Raw genomic sequence first — 6,000 nt, 5'->3', positions numbered from 1 at the left:
CAATGGAAGCTGTCTGTCCCACTGCACTTCAACAGTGAGCACTGTGGAAGTATCGTGGGATCCGTGTCATCACACAGCGCCGGTGGCTACTGCGCATGTGCGACGGAATACCAGGCAACACATTTACAGCACTGAACAGAAGCCACCAGACAGGTATGCAGGAGTCACCGGCTGGGCACGGGGTCGAACTCCACTGCGGGAATCCCGAATGCAGTGTCCGACCCGCCTAATACTGTACTGGGAAGGAGGCCTAATACTGTAGTGAAGTGTAACCAATCAGCTTGTATTTTGGTAACAAAGGAATGTCTTTGTGTTGAATTTCTAAGAGAGGATGTTGGCATTTGTTGTTGGTTCGGTCTTATGGAGATTCCAACTGAACCCATGCACTGCTGCAATAAAGTGTCTGTGCTTTCAGAAGAAACAGCCTGGGTACGGTTGGACTCTACAACAGATCCACTGTCTGCCACAAAGGTTGTCTTATAAAATATATATATATTTTATTTAGGGGTTCTGGTGCTGTATTCATGTTATAAGCTTGGTTCTGTGGATGTTTTTATGTAATCGGCTTGGTACTGCTACTTTAATTGTTATGAGCTTTTTCTGGTACTGTATTTATGTAATTAGATTGGTTCTGGTGCCATATTTATGCTATGAGCTGGGATCGAATGCTGTATTCATGTTAGAGGTTGGCTCTGATGCTGTGTTTATGGTATGAAGTTGGCTGTGGTGCTGTATTTATGGTATAAACGTGGTTTTGGTGCTGTATTAGTAAACGGGTAAAAGGTGTAAAGACAATGGGGGTGCTGACTACTCTAGGCTAAACCACGTTCACCCACGGTGGTCCTTGGCTGCAGTGATGTGTGTGGCGGTGGTTTGGTTGGGTGCGGCAGCTGCACTGTGTACTCCCACCCTAAGGATATATTCGCATGTAGTGGATTTGCTGTGGCCGTGGTTTGGCTGGGTGCTGCAGCTGCACTGTGTATTGCCATCCTAAGGATATATTCTCATGTAGTGGATTTGTGTGGCCGTGGTTTGGCTGGGTGCGGCAGCTGCACTGTATATTCCCATCCTAAGGATATATTCACATGTAGTGGATTTGCTGTGGCCGTGGTACGGCTGGGTGCGGCAGCTGCACTGTGTATTTCCATCCTAAGGATATATTCACATGTAGTGGATTTGCTGTGGCCGTGGTTTGGCTGGGTGCGGCAGCTGCACTGTGTACTCCCACCCTAAGGATATATTCACATGTAGTGGATTTCCTGTGGCCGTGGTTTGGCTGGGTGCGGCGGCTGCACTACGTATTGCCATCCTAAGGATATATTCACATGTAGTGGATTTGCTGTGGCCGTGGTTTGGCTGGGTGCGGCAGCTGCACTGTGTATTGCCATCCTAAGGATATATTCACATGTAGTGGATTTGCTGTGGCCGTGGTCTGGCTGGGTGTGGCAGCTGCACTGTGTACTCCCACCCTAAGGATATATTCACATGTAGTGGATTTGTTGTGGCTGTGGTTGGGCTGGGTGTGGCAGCTGCACGGTGTACTCCCATCCTAAGGATATATTCACATGTAGTGGATGTGCTGTGGCCATGGTTTGGCTGGGTGCGGTGGCTGCACTGTGTATTCCCATCCTAAGGATATATTCACATGTAGTGGATTTGTGTGGCCGTGGTTTGGCTGGGTGCGGCGGCTGCACTGTGTATTCCCATCCTAAGGATATATTCACATGTAGTGGATTTGTGTGGCCGTGGTTTGGCTGGGTGCGGCAGCTGCACTGTGTATTCCCATCCTAAGGATATATTCACATGTAGTGGATTTGCTGTGGCCGTGGTTTGGCTGGGTGCGCAGCTGCACTGTGTATTGCCACCCTAAGGATATATTCACATGTAGTGGATTTGCTGTGGCCATGGTTTGGCTGGGTGCGGCGGCTGCACTGTGTATTCCCATCCTAAGGATATATTCACATGTAGTGGATTTGTGTGGCCGTGGTTTGGCTGGGTGCGGCAGCTGCGCTGTGTATTCCCGTCCTAAGGATATATTCACATGTAGTGGATTTGCTGTGGCCGTGGTTTGGCTGGGTGCGGCGGCTGCGCTGTGTATTCCCGTCCTAAGGATATATTCACATGTAGTGGATTTGTGTGGATCTTTAACCTTGGAAAAATTTACAGAAAATCGGCACCAAAAATCTCCATCTTTTGGTGCAGATTTTGACACAGATTTGGGTGCAGATCTGCAATAGATGTAACTCCTTCAGTTAACCCCTTAGTGACGAAGCCTGTTTGTGCCTTAGTGACGGAGCCAAATTTTGAAAATCTGACGTGTCACTTAACATAGCATAACTCCATAAAGGCTTTACATATCCAAGTGATTCTGACATTGTTTTTTCGCCACATGTTGTACTTCATATAGGTGGAAAAAATAGACTGATAGTATTTAGGAATATTTATTAAAAGTGCCAATATTGGGGAAATTTTGAAAAAATTGTCATTTTTTTCACATTTTCAACTGTAATTACGCAAACATACTGTACAAATTTTTGCTAATGTATATATTTCCATCAGTTTACTTTATTCTGGATGCACATTTGAAAAAATTTTTTTTTTTTTAACCATTTAGGAGACGTACAAATTTAACATTACTTTTCAGCATTTCGAGGAACACTTTGTTTTCCTACACCAAGCCAAGTTTGCAAAGGCTCATGAGTGTCACAATAATAGATACCCCCACAAATGACCCCATTTTAAAAACTACACCCCTTAATGTATTGACTGAAGGGGGTCATAAGTATTTTGACCCCACAGTTTTTTCAGGAATTAATTCAATTTAAAGGAGAAAAAGTAAAATTTAATATTTTTGCAAATATGTTATTTAAAAGACATATTTTTTTCCTATAGTTTACATAAAAATGAGGATTTACACCCCAAAATAGATACTCCCATTTGTCCCGTGTTCAGAAACATACCCATTGTGGCCCTAATCATATGTCTCGATGCACAACGGGGCCCAAAATGAAAGGAGTAGTCAGTGTCTTTCAGAACAGAAATTTTGCTTGAAGTCCTTTTAGGCCCCGTAGCACACATGTAGAGTTTTTGAGTGCCCAAAACCATAGAAAACCCCCACAAATGACCCATTTTGAAAACTAGACCCCTTAACGAATTTATCTAGGGGTGTACTGCATATTTTGACTCCACAGTTTTTGAATGAATTCAAGCAAAGCAAAAGGAAAAAATTGGGATTTTCATTTTTGTGGCAATTCTGCCATTTTAAAAACAGCTTTTTTTGTACAGCACACACATGTATGAAGCCTTGCACCCCAAAATGGATCCCCCTGTTTGTCCTGTTTTTATAAATATACCCAATGTGGCCCTAATCTTATGTCTGGATGCACAACGGGGCCCAAAATGAAAGGAGTAATTGGTGGCTTTCAGAACATAGATTTTGCTTGAAGTCCTTTTAGGCCCCATAGCACACTTGTAGAGTTCTTGAGCGGCCAAAACCATAGAGAACCCCCACAAATGACCCCATTTTGTAAACTAGACTCCTTAACGAATTTATATAGGGGTGTACTGCGTATTTTTATCCCACAGTTTTTCTTTCAATATGTTTTATTGATTTTACAACATATATATATATATATAACTTTATCTTGTCAAAAGCGATAGAGTCGTGGTTTCGCTTCTCCATCGTCTTATTGTAACAATTAAAAGAGAACTTATGAAAACCAACAAGATATAATTGTTACATTCAATTACTTGACAGACAGAGGCAAAGGGGAGGGTGGAAAGTAGAGGTTGGGATGGAGGAGGGGGGTGTCGGGGGTTATCCCACAGTTTTTGAATGAATTCAAGCAAAGCAAAAGGAAAAAAAATGGGATTTTCGTTTTTTTGGCAATTCTGTCATTTATAAAAACAGCTTTTTTTTGTACAGCACACATATGAATGAAGACTTACACCCCAAAATGGAAACCCCTGTTTGTGCTGTTTTCAGAAACATACCCATTGTGGCCCTTATATTATGTCCGCATGCACAATGGGGCCCAAAATGAAAGCAGTAGTCGGTGGCTTTTAGAACATAAAGTTTCCTTGAAGGCCTTTTATGCCCCAAAGCACACTTGTAGAGCTCTTGAGTGGCCAAAACCATAGAGTGAACTGGATCATTTTTTCCTCCAGCAGGTTTCAGGGTATTCTGTAGCTTCCTAATTGTATAGTGTGCACACATAATGAAAGAAACCAATCGGACACAAGTCATCAGCCTTGAATCTCAACCAGGTCTCTCTGGAGTTATAATCCCCAGAGCCCTAATTTATTGAAACACATAATACCTGTCCTTTATGGGCGTTTAACAGATTACATCAGTAACGTATACATTTTCTTATTCGCTGGGTCATATAGAATTCCCCGCCTCCCTCCCCACCTTCTCTCAAGTCCAGTGTAGTGTGGACTTTGTCCTCTCAGCATGCAGTCTCAGTGTACGTGGAGGTCTTTGTTTGAGAAGTTTCTGTGTGGGGGGAAGTTTCGGTATAGGGGAGGTAGAGCTGGGGAAACACACAGTATAGGAATGTGATTTAACTCTTTCCTTATGCAGTAGAGCTTTATATTAGGCTGAAGTTATAAAACACACATCTTTCACCATGCCATTGTCCAGCAATTACCATAATGAGATTATGCAGCCATTTGCCTCTATAGAGTTAAATCGCTACAGCTGCGTAATACTTCTAGTTTAGTACAAATCAATAGACCTTTTACGCTAACTAATCATCATGTCTACTACAAGAGAACCCCCACAAATGACCCCGTTTTGAAAACTAGACCCCTTAACGCGTTCATCTGGGGGTGTACTGTGTATTTTTACCCTACAATTTTTGAATAGATCTAAGCAAAGCAGTAGGAAAAAATTATGATTTTCATTTTTTGGGCAATTGCATCAATTTAAAACAGGTTTTTTTGAACAGCACACATATAAATGAAGACTTTCACCCCAAAATGGATACCCCTGTTTGTCCCGTGTTCAAAAACATACCCATTGTGGCCCTAATAGACTTACAGGACACATGGCTAGGCCTACAATAAAAGGAATACCCGTCGGATTTCAGGGTACAACTGAACAAATTCCAGGCCCCATTGCCCACTTATAGAGCTATTGAGCGGCCAAAACTATAAAGAACCCCCACAAATGACCCCATTTTGAAAACTAGACCCCTTAACAAATACATCTAGGGGTGTACTGCGTATTTTGACCCCACAGTATTTTTGTACAGTGTACATAGGAATGAAGACATTCACCCCAAACGTGTCCTGTGTTCAAAAACATACCGATTGTGGCCCTAATCTACTTACAGGAAACATGGCAAGGCCTGTAATGGAGAGAGCACCCGTTGAATTGCAGGGCACAACTGAATAAATTCCAGGCCGCTTTGCTCATTTGTATGGAATAAAAATTGACTCCCTAAAAATATCCACCCCCCCCCCCTCCGCGCCCTTTTTGGCGTTCCCCAAATCTTAGATAAAAGTAATAATGCGAACTGTGTGATATTTCCGAAGACAGGGGTAATTACAGAGGCTGGTTGGAATGGGCCCATGGTGCCATAAAACCGGGTATCTCCCCTCCTCTCATGCTTTTTGGGGGTCATTTCTTGACCTCAGTGGTGGGTATAGGGTGTAAAAAGTGGGGTTCTGTGAGTCTCCGTAAGCTTGATGAGGTGCGGCGGTCTCGCACAGAAGACGCTCAACAAGCTGCTCCTGGAACTGCAGGAAGGTGAGCGTTCCCGGGGCTTCTTGTAAATTGCGTATTACAGGTAGTGGTCTGAATAACGCCGGGCTCATGCAGCCGTAGGTGGAACCCGCTTGCGGAGGCCCGCAGCGGATCCCAGCTGTGAGCCCGGCTGTGACCCTGCGTACGGCCGCGTAATGTACTGCGCATAAATGCGCACTTACACGGGCGGTCATGCGCAGTACACCTTTTTTTTTGTTTGTATTTCCCGCACCGTCGCTTAGCGATGACGC

General features: G+C 43.7%; 1 protein-coding gene across 1 annotated transcript in view; it reads left to right on the top strand.

The window, feature by feature from the left end:
* Positions 1 to 437: 437 nt before the first annotated feature.
* Positions 438 to 6,000, top strand: part of LOC136576940 (uncharacterized) — a 91,601-nt gene continuing 86,038 nt past the window's right edge. The window contains exon 1 of the mRNA XM_066576590.1: positions 438 to 471. The gene's annotated coding sequence lies outside the window, so the exon portion shown is untranslated. The remainder of the gene's footprint in view (positions 472 to 6,000) is intronic.

This window comes from Eleutherodactylus coqui, chromosome 8, assembly GCF_035609145.1.
Source record: "Eleutherodactylus coqui strain aEleCoq1 chromosome 8, aEleCoq1.hap1, whole genome shotgun sequence".
NCBI classification, from domain to species: Eukaryota; Metazoa; Chordata; class Amphibia; order Anura; family Eleutherodactylidae; genus Eleutherodactylus; species Eleutherodactylus coqui.
Note: the sequence above shows the minus strand (reverse complement) of the source record. Positions and strands in the feature narration are given on the sequence as shown.